General features: G+C 42.3%; 2 protein-coding genes across 4 annotated transcripts in view; one reads left to right on the top strand and one right to left on the bottom strand.

Annotated features, from left to right (window-relative positions):
- The window catches only part of LOC310697098 (beta-1,3-galactosyltransferase 1-like), a 125,984-nt gene that overhangs the window by 68,402 nt on the left and 46,521 nt on the right, over positions 1-11,061 (top strand). The window lies entirely within an intron of this gene.
- LOC310697094 (beta-1,3-galactosyltransferase 2-like) overlaps positions 1-11,061 on the bottom strand; it is an 83,082-nt gene that overhangs the window by 49,409 nt on the left and 22,612 nt on the right. The gene's annotated exons all lie outside the window — the stretch shown is intronic.

The raw sequence follows: 11,061 nt of genomic DNA, 5'->3' as shown, positions 1-11,061 counted from the left end.
AATTGTTGTTGTAGTTAACCAGACATTGTTCTAATATGGTATTTATAAAAAATGAACTTCAAATGTCCTTGAATTGGTCCGTGGGAGGGTAACCTGCCTTGGTTGGGTCCCATGAAGCGCTTCAGATAAGTTGGGATTAAGCAGAGAGAGAGAGAGAGAGAGAGAGAGAGAGAGAGAGAGAGAGAGAAGGGGGAGGGGTCTGGGCCAATGGACTTGGAAGAAGGTGCCCCCTGACAGGGACTGGGGGCAGGACTTTGATCTGTTGGTTGGGGCTGTGGATGGACTGGGCCAGGATGTAGAAAGATGGAGAGGACCCCCAGCAGCCCCTCCAAGTGTCCTTATTTTCCAGGGACAGTCCCAGATTTACAGAAGCCGTCCCAGTTTTTTATTTGATCCTGGAATGTTGTGCTTTTCCTTAGGATGTCCCTATCTTCATCGAAGAAATATTGGAGGGTATGGAGTTATGCGACCCCCAAACCAAGGAGATAAATAACTACAGTAGTACCTCGGGTTACATACGCTTCAGGTTACAGACTCTGCTAACCCAGAAATAGTACCTCGAGTTAAGAACTTTGCTTCAGGATGAGAACAGAAATCACGCAGCAGCAGCGCAAGGCCCCATTATCTAAAGTGGTGCTTCAGGTTAAGAACAGTTTCAGGTTAAGTATGGACCTCGGGAACGAATGAAGTACTTAACCTGAGGTACCACTGTATACAGTACAACCTTTAGAAGACATTGGAAGGCAGCCCAGTATGGGGAAGTTTTTAAATGTTTGTTTTACTATGTTTTCATATATGCTGGAAGCTGCCCAGAGTGGCTGGGACAACCCAGTCAGATGGGCAGGGTATAAATAATAAAATGATTACAGACATACCTCGGGTTAAATATGCTTCGAGTTGAGCGCGTTCGAGTTGCGCTCCTTGGCAACCCGCAGGGCAGCAGTTGAAGAAGGAGCAAAAAGGGTTTTCTTTGTGTGTGTGTTTCTTTGTGGCTGATTAGCTGTTTTCCCTGTGTAAAGGTCAGAGGGGGCAGGGTTTCTGTTGAGGCAGGGGATTAGCTGTGGGAGGAGCTTACCAGAGTTTGCAGGGCAGCGGCGCGCGCCTAGCGGCGTGCGCAGTTATACCCATCTTTTAGATTTAGGGGAGCTAGTCTCAAACGTTTGTTGGGGGAGACCTAGGTGTTTTTTTTGTGGGGGAAGTTATTTGTCCTGTCTTCAAGCTTTTTATGATGGAGGACCTCTGTAGCCTCCCCCAACGACACGATCTCAAGATGGAAGGGGAGGGAACAGCTGCAGTCGCCTGCGATTCCTGCGCAATGTTTGCCATCTTGCCAAAGGTTGCAGGCAGCTTTACCTGCAGCAATTGCATGTTGATTGCCCTTTTAAAAGACAAAGTCCAGCAACTGGAGGAACGTGTAGCTACGCTCCAAAGAATTAGAGAGCTGGAGCTCTTCTTGGAAGCAACAGAGCACACCGTCCCCACCAAGGAGGAGACAGGGGACTCCCCTGAGAAGGAGGCTAGTTTACCAACACAGGAGCCAGATATATGGAGAAACGTGACTCAAAGAAGTAGGAGGCCCAGGGTTCACTCTGATTGCTTAGAAATACACAATCGCTTTGAGGTCCTCTCCCCTAGCATGGAAGACGAAGAGCAGACTCCATTTGAGGATCTCTCCCTCATTACAGTCGATCAGGTATATGAAGACGAGCAGCAAAGTCAGTCCTCAGGGAATGTGCAGGCGACCTTGGAACGGACAGCTCACCGAAGAACCCCGACCAAACCCAAGAGGAGGCGTGTAGTGGTGATAGGGGATTCCCTACTGAGGGGAACAGAAGCAGTGATCTGTGGGCCTGACAAGATGTCTCGGGAAGTGTGCTGTCTCCCCGGGGCTAAGATCCAAGATGTAACTGAACGACTGCAAGGAATCATAAAACCCACTGACAAATACCCCTTCCTCTTGGTTCATGTGGGAACCAATGACACTGCAAGCAATAGCCTCCAGAAGATCAAAAGGGACTACGAGGCTCTGGGCAGGAAATTGAAGCAATTAAATGCACAAATTGTCATCTCGTCTGTCCTCCCAGTTGAACGACGTGGCCCAGGGAGAGAGGGAAAAATAGTGGAAGTGAACAGCTGGCTTCGCAAATGGTGTAAACAGGAACGGTTTGGATTCTTAGATCACGGACTGCAGTTTCTTGAAGATGGACTTCTGGCAAGCGATGGGCTGCACCTCACAACGGTTGGGAGAAATGTTTTTGCCAAAAATCTCAGAAACCTCATCAGGAGGGCTTTAAACTGACTAATGAAGGGGAGGGAGACAGTGCTCCTGAAGGTAGGAGTCTATCAATTGATGAAGATGATCATCCAAATGTCATAGACCAAATGGAGCAAACAGTACGCAGACCTAATGGTGGGAGGAAAAAATCCTTAAATAAGAGACATGGGGGAATGATTAATGGACTTCAATGTCTGTACACTAATGCGCAAAGCATGGGAAATAAACAAGATGAGCTTGATATCTTGGTACAGCAAACTAAATATGACATAATAGGCATCACTGAAACCTGGTGGGATAAGTCCCACGATTGGAATGTAATAATGGGGGGATACAATCTATTTCGGAGAAACAGACCAGACAAGAAAGGAGGAGGAGTGGCGTTATATGTCAGGGATGTGTATACCTGTGAAGAGATCCAAGATTTAGAACCTCAAAGCCAAAGTGAGAGCATTTGGGTCAAAATTAAGGGAGAGAAGAATAACAGAGACCTCATTGTGGGAGTTTACTATAGATCCCCAAGCCAAACGGAGGACATAGATGATGCCTTCCTGGAACAGATGGCCAAGCATGCAAAAGGAAGGGAGATAGTAGTAATGGGGGACTTCAATTACCCTGATATTTGTTGGATGTCAAACTCAGCCAAGAGCATAAGGTCAAACAGATTCCTCACTGGCCTTGCAGACAACTTCATTGTCCAGAAAGTGGGAGAAGCAACAAGAGGAACAGCCATTTTAGATCTGGTCCTAACCAATGTTGATGACCTGGTTAGTGGGGTAGAAGTGGAAGGATCATTAGGCGCGAGTGATCATGCTCTTCTGAAGTTTACTATACAGCGGAAAGGAGCAGCCAAGCATACTAGGACTCAATTTCTTGACTTTAAGAAAGCTGACTTCATAAAACTTAGGGAAGTGCTGGGTGAGATCCCATGGACAGTAATACTAAAAGGAAAGGGAGTTCATGATGGCTGGGAGTTTGTTAAGAGGGAGATAGTAAAAGCACAACGTCAGGCAATACCAATGAGACGGAAACATGGAAGGTGCCTAAAGAAGCCAGGGTGGCTATCTAAAGAACTTTTAACTGAGTTAAGATTAAAAAAGGATGTGTACAAAAAATGGAAAAGGGGGGAAACCACCAAAGAGGAATTCAAACAAATAGCCAGCACGTGTAGACACAAAGTCAGAAAAGCTAAAGCACAGAATGAACTCAGGCTTGCTAGAGAAGTTAAAAGCAACAAAAAAGGCTTTTATGGGTATGTTCGTAGCAAAAGGAAGAACAAAGAAACAGTGGGGTCACTCAGAGGAGAAGATGGTGAAATGCAAACAGGGGACACAGAAAGGGCTGAACTCCTCAATGCCTTCTTTGCCTCAGTCTTCTCCGATAAAGAAAACAATGCCCAACCTGAAGAATTTGGAGCAAATGATTCAGCAAAGGAAACACAGCCCAGAATAACTAAGGAGATAGTACAAGAATACTTGGCTAGTTTAGATGTATTCAAGTCTCCAGGGCCAGATGAACTGCATCCAAGAGTATTAAAAGAACTGGCAGATGTGCTCTCAGAACCACTGGCAGTCATCTTTGAGAATTCCTGGAGAACAGGCGAAGTCCCGGCAGACTGGAGGAGGGCAAATGTTGTCCCTATTTTCAAAAAGGGGAAAAGAGAGGACCCAAATAATTACCGCCCAGTCAGTCTGACATCAATACCAGGGAAGATTCTGGAGCAGATCATTAAGAAAACAGTCTGTGAGCACCTAGAAAGGAATGCTGTGATCACCAATAGTCAGCATGGATTTCTGAAAAATAAGTCATGTCAGACTAACCTGATCTCGTTTTTTGACAGAATTACAAGCCTGGTAGATGAAGGGAACTCAGTGGATATAGCCTACCTTGATTTCAGTAAGGCATTTGACAAGGTGCCCCATGATATTCTTGTAAAGAAGCTGGTAAAATGCGGTCTTGACTATGCTACCACTCAGTGGATTTGTAACTGGCTGACTGACCGAACCCAAAGGGTGCTCATCAATGGTTCCTCTTCATCCTGGAGAAGAGTGACTAGTGGGGTGCCACAGGGTTCTGTCTTGGGCCCAGTCTTATTCAACATCTTTATCAACGACTTAGATGATGGACTCAAGGGCATCCTGATCAAATTTGCAGATGACACCAAACTGGGAGGGGTGGCTAACACCCCAGAGGACAGGATCACACTTCAAAACGACCTTGACAGATTAGAAAACTGGGCCAAAACAAACAAGATGAATTTTAACAGGGAGAAATGTAAAGTATTGCACTTGGGCAAAAAAAATGAGAGGCACAAATACAAGATGGGTGACACCTGGCTTGAGAGCAGTACATGTGAAAAGGATCTAGGAGTCTTGGTTGACCACAAACTTGACATGAGCCAACAGTGTGATGCGGCAGCTAAAAAAGCCAATGCAATTCTGGGCCTCATCAATAGGAGCATAGCATCTAGATCAAGGGAAGTAATAGTGCCACTGTATTCTGCTCTGGTCAGACCTCACCTGGAGTACTGTGTCCAGTTCTGGGCACCACAATTCAAGAAGGACACTGACAAACTGGAACGTGTCCAGAGGAGGGCAACCAAAATGGTCAAAGGCCTGGAAACGATGCCTTATGAGGAACGGCTAAGGGAGCTGGGCATGTTTAGCCTGGAGAAGAGGAGGTTAAGGGGTGATATGATAGCCATGTTCAAATATATAAAAGGATGTCACATAGAGGAGGGAGAAAGGTTGTTTTCTGCTGCTCCAGAGAAGCGGACACGGAGCAATGGAGCCAAACTACAAGAAAGAAGATTCCACCTAAACATTAGGAAGAATTTCCTGACAGTAAGAGCTGTTCGACAGTGGAATTTGCTGCCAAGGAGTGTGGTGGAGTCTCCTACTTTGGAGGTCTTTAAGCAGAGGCTTGACAACCATATGTCAGGAGTGCTCTGATGGTGTTTCCTGCTTGGCAGGGGGTTGGACTCGATGGCCCTTGTGGTCTCTTCCAACTCTATGATTCTATGATTCTATGATTCTATGAAGTAACAGAGCGTGCTTGCACATGCGCAGACGCTCAAAATGACGTCACGTGCATGCACAAAAGCGGCGAAAAGCAACGCGCGCGTGCACAGACGTGCTGTCGCTAGTTACATTTACCTCTAGATGCGAACGGGGATCCGGAACGGATCCCGTTCGTATCTAGAGGTACCACTGTATTATGGAATAGGATGTTACGTCTCTATCTTCAACGGAGAAATCTTGGAGGGTGTGCTTAGTGAGAAAGCAGATTTGATCCTGGTATTGTTTCTTGATGTGGCTGCAGAGATTGTTTTGGGACTGGGGTGCGAGTTTAGAGCTTCTGACCCACAACCAGAGGGGAGGCCAAAGCAAAACAGATGATGTCCAGGAAGATTATCGTATTTTTCGCTCTATAAGACGCACCAGACCACAAGACACAAGTTTTTGGAGGAGGAAAACAAGAAAAAAAATTTCTGAATCTCAGAAGCCAGAACAGCAAGAGAGCTCGCTGCGCAGTGAAAGCAGCAATCCCTCTTGCTGTTCTGGCTTCTGGGATAGCTGCGCAGCCTGCATTCGCTCCATAAGACGCATACACATTTCCCCTTACTTTTTAGAAGGGAAAAGGTGAGTCTTATAGAGCAAAAAATACGGTAATTTACTAGGACCCAAAACAAGCCTCTAAACCAGCATGCCTCTACAACACCCATCATCCCTAGCTAGCAGGACCAGTGGCCAGGGATTCATGGGAGTTGTAGTCCAAAAACAGCTGGAGACCCACGCTTTCTCTATGCTATGCATAATTTTTATAAACTGCTGGAAGGAGCAGGTCTACAGCTTGAGGGTACTTCTGAATTGGACCCTGTCATTCAGGACCAATCACAATTGGTAAAACTTGGAATAAAAAGGAAGAAACCTTGCAAGAATTGACATCTTCACTGTGGTGATGCATCCAAGGCATGAGAGATTTTTTTTTTTTTTAATTTTAAAAAACCTTTATTATGTCACATCAATTAAAAAACATAAATGCATCTTCCATAAAAACGAGCACAAAAACAAACAAGTTTCTTACTACTTAGGTACACATATCTTATATAAATCAAATTCATTATCAGACTTCCCACCACCACGTCGAGAGCCATAACTCAACAGTATATTCAGCAGTGTCTTCATCTAATCGTAGTTCGTACCTCGCGGTTTTTATATCATACCAACTGTAATTTTTACATTTTCCAAAGTCAACTCCATGTATGAGAGAAATTTATTCCAATCGTTAATAAATTTGTTATTTCTCTGTTGCCTGATCTTTTGAGTCATTATTGCTGTATCCATGTATTCAATTAATTTATTCTGCCAATCACTGATCGTTGGGATGTGCGATGTTTTCCAACTCTGCGCTAACAGTATCCTTGCGGATACTGTCGCATACTGGAAAAAGATTTGGTCGTCTTTATTGATTTCTTCTCCTATCATTCCTAGGAGGAATGCCTCGGGCTTTTTTGGGAATGTATACTTTAGGATCTTTTTTAGCTCATCATATACCAACCCCCAAAACTTTTTTATTTCTTCGCAGGACCACCACATATGGAAGAAATCTCCCTCTTTCTTCCTACACTTCCAGCACGTCTTGTCCCCAGTTCTATACATTTTAACTAATTTTATTGGTGTGATGTACCACCTGTACATCATTTTTTCCATATTTTCTCGGAATCTGACGCAGGCTGAGAATTTCATATCTTTAGTCCATAATTTTGTCCATCTTTCATATTCGATGGGGTGTCCTAGGTCTATAGCCCACTTAATCATAACATCTTTGATTTCCTCATCCATTGTATCCCAGTCTAGTAACTGGTTATACATTTTAGTTAGGAGTTTAGATTTTCCCTCTATTATTTCTAGTTGGAATTTGGATTTGTTCTTACTCATTCCGGTTTTTTTATGTTCACTCCAAATAGCATTAATTTGGTGATATTGGAGCCATCCCGATAGTTTATCTTTTAGTTCTTCGTAGGTTTTAATTTCCCATCCTTTATCTGATCTTCTTAGGAGGTCGGCATAAGTCCATCTTTTACCTTCCATGTTTAGTTTCTTAGTTATTAGGATGTCAACGGGTGACAGCCACCAAGGGATATCTTTTTCTACTAACCTTTTGCACCTGTTCCACACCTCCAACAACGCACCTCTTATAATATGGTTGGAGAATCCTTTGTGTGCTTTCCCCTTGTCCTGCCACAGGTACGCATGCCACCCATGTCTAATATTAAAACCCTCCAAATCTAGTAGGTCCGTGTTATCTAAAGCTATCCATTCCTTAGTCCAACAGAGGCATGACGCCTCATAGTATAATTGCAGGTTTGGCACTGCAAACCCTCCTCTATCCCTTTTGTCAGTGAGCAACTTATATTTGATTCTGGCCCTTTTACCCTGCCAGATAAATCTGGAAAGGGTCCTCTGCCAATCTTTAAACATAGTTATGCCCCTGACTACTGGGATGTTTTGGAATAGGAATATCATCCTTGGAAGGATGCTCATTTTGATGGCTGCCATTCTTCCCTCCCAAGAAAGTTGTAATCTATTCCAGCTATCTAGGTCTCTTTTGCACTCTTTCCAAGTTCTATTGTAATTATCTTCCACCAGATTTATATTTTTTGGTGTAATCCAGATACCCAGATATTTAACCTTTTTCGATACCATTAACCCGGATTCCAACTCGATTTTATTTTTTAGTTGTTCATCTACATTTTTTATCAGCATCTTCGTTTTACTTTTATTCAATTTAAAGACGGATAGTCTACCAAACGTTTCCATTAATTCAATCATTGTGTTAATCCCTTTTGCGGGGTTTTCTATTGAAACTACTAAGTCATCAGCGTAGGCCTTAACTTTATACTCTTTTGTGCCTATTCTGATCCCTCTTACTTCAGGTGTTTCTCTTATCTTGTTTAGAAGAGTTTCCAGAACCAAGATAAACAACAGGGGCGACAGAGGGCACCCCTGTCTTGTACCTTTGGTAATCTTAAGTGGGTTAGTCAAGTTACTATTGATAATTACTTTCGCTCTTTGCTCTGAATAAATCGACTTTATAGCTTCTAGAAATGGCCCTCTTATTCCAACCTTTTCCATACACTTTATGAGGAAGTGCCAGGATACATTATCAAAGGCCTTCTCAGCGTCTATGAAGACTAAGGCAGCGGGGATGTCGATTCTAAGATCCAAATATTCAATTATATTAATTATATGTCTTATATTATCCTTAGTCTGCCTACCAGGCAGAAATCCGGCCTGGTCTTTATGGATCGCTCTATTCAGATATTTCTTTAATCTGCTAGCCATTATTCCTGCAAAGATCTTATAATCATCATTGAGCAGTGATATTGGTCTGTAATTCTTTATATCGAGCGTATCCGAGTCTACTTTCGGAATTACCGTTATGTATGCCTCTCTCCATGAGTCAGGTATTTCTCCCCCTTGTAAGATGTTGTTAATTACATTACATAAAACCGGGGCCAGATATTCCTCTAGAGTTTTGTAGTATTTTTGAGACAGGCCATCCGGGCCTGGGGCTTTCCCCGGTTTCATTTTCTTAATGATGTTCCTGACCTCTTCCACCGTTATTGGGTCATTTAAGAGTGCTTTTTCTTCTTCTAGTAGTTGTTCCCCTCCACTGTTTTCCAAATACCTATTTATCTCATTTATATCCTCATCTTCCTTCTTTTTATACAGAGCTTCATAGTATTGCTGGAACTTTTCCTTTATCTCATTTGGATCTTCTATTATTTGGGCTTCATGTTTAATTTTATTGATTACTCTCTGTTTTTTCCTTTTCCTCAGTTGCCACGCTAGTAATTTACCTGTTTTATTTGCCGACTCGAAATATTTCTGTTTCATCAGTTTTATTCCCCACTCTATTTCTTGGTTTATCAATGTCGAATATTGGGTTTGTAATAATTTGCCGAGTTGTTTGTTCTTTTCATCTTCGGGATTTTTTATTAAATTCCTCTCTGTTTCTTTTAATTGTTTAATTATTTCAGCCTTTTTTACCTCTCTCAAATTCTTTTTATATTTATTCTGTTGGATCAAGAAACCCCTAAGTACTGCTTTACTTGCATCCCACACCACATCGATTTTTATTCCTTTATTCAGGTTTTGATCAAAGTATTCTTTCAAAATATTCTTTGCCTTACCGATTGTATCATCCTGTTCCAATAGGTGGTCGTTCATTCTCCATCTATAGGGGCCTGCTAGCTTACACTTTAATTCCAAAAATATAAGATTGTGATCCGAGAGTGTTCTGGGATCTATTTCACATTTCACCGATCTTGTCGAGAGCTCTCTGGAAACCCAGATCTGGTCAATTCTACCCCAGCTCTGATGGACTCCCGAAAAATGTGTAAACTGCTTTTCTGTAGGGTTTTTAAACCTCCAGATGTCAATTAAATCTAGATTTTCTTGGAGGTCATCAAAAGTTTTGGGGAGTTTCCCTTGGTTCCTTTTCCTCTTTTTTTCACTTCTATCTATCTCAGGTTCCGGGACTCCATTCATGTCACCAAGTACAATTAGATTATGGTTTTCCAATTCCAACAGTATTTGTTCCAATTTTCTATAGAATTCAGTTTGGTTTGTATTTGGGGCATAGATCGATACTACGTTGATTCTTTCCCCTTGATGAGTAATTTGGACTCCCAGAATCCTCCCTTCTTCATCTTTATAAATTAGTTTGGGTTCCAATTTTTCTCTCACATAGATTACCAAACCTCTCTTTTTATTCACTTCTGAATTTATGAATTCCACTCCTAATTTTTTATTAACCAGTATATGTTTATGTTTTTTAGCTACATGGGTCTCCTGGCAGCAAATCACATCACATTTTTTATTTCTCAGGACTTTCTCTATTTTATTTCTTTTTGATTTTTCATTTAAACCGTTAACGTTCCATGTTAGAAAAGTTAAAGACATTGCTAAAAGTAAATATCAAGTTTACTCCAAACTTTCAATTCCCAACTTCTTCCTCCTCTTCCGTGTTCTCCTCTTCCACCCCGCCTTCCTCTTCTTCCCCCCCTGCTCCCTCCCCCTCCCCCCTTCGCGGCCCCGTCCTTCCCTCCTCCTCGACTTTCCCGTTTCCTACGTCCTGTCTATCTATTGCTCTATCTTCCTTTTTACCCAGCTCCCTTTCATATCTCCTCAAAAACTTTTCTATCTCTAATGGGTTGGTCAGTTTAAATCTCTTATCCTTAAAGAAGAAAGCGACTCCTTCGGGGAATTCCCATCTAAATTGAATATTGTTCCTTCTGAGAACACCTGTTATATGTCTATATCCTTCCCTTTTGCGTAGCAACCTAACTGGGATCTCTTTAAGTACAATTATTGGTCTACCGCCTATTATTAATTTTTTGTGGTAACTCGTTTTAAGTACCAAGTTCCTCATTCCTATTGAATTAAACACTACTAAGCAATCCCCAAGGGGTTTCTTAGTCCTGTTCTGGTATGTTCTTATTTTAATTCTAAAGGCGTTATCTATCGTAAATGCGACCTCCTCCTCCTTCACCTCTAACCACTTTGCTAATTCCTTGGTTATTTTTTCCCTAACATTCTCATTCATCTCTTCTTCTATACCTCTAAATTTTAAGTGCATTTGCCTTTGTCGCATTTCCGTCATTGCAATACTATCCCATATCTGTTCTTGTGTTTTGTTCAACTCACGCATCTCCTCCTTCACCTTTTCTGTCTCCCTTTTCTGTTCTCTCATATCTTTTTGGATTTTTTTGTTAGATT

The sequence above is a fragment of the Podarcis liolepis genome (genome assembly GCF_965112155.1).
Source record: "Podarcis liolepis genome assembly, chromosome: 17".
NCBI lineage: Eukaryota > Metazoa > Chordata > Lepidosauria > Squamata > Lacertidae > Podarcis > Podarcis liolepis.
The sequence above is the reverse complement of the archived record's forward strand: the minus strand, read 5'-3'. Positions and strand labels throughout refer to the sequence as shown.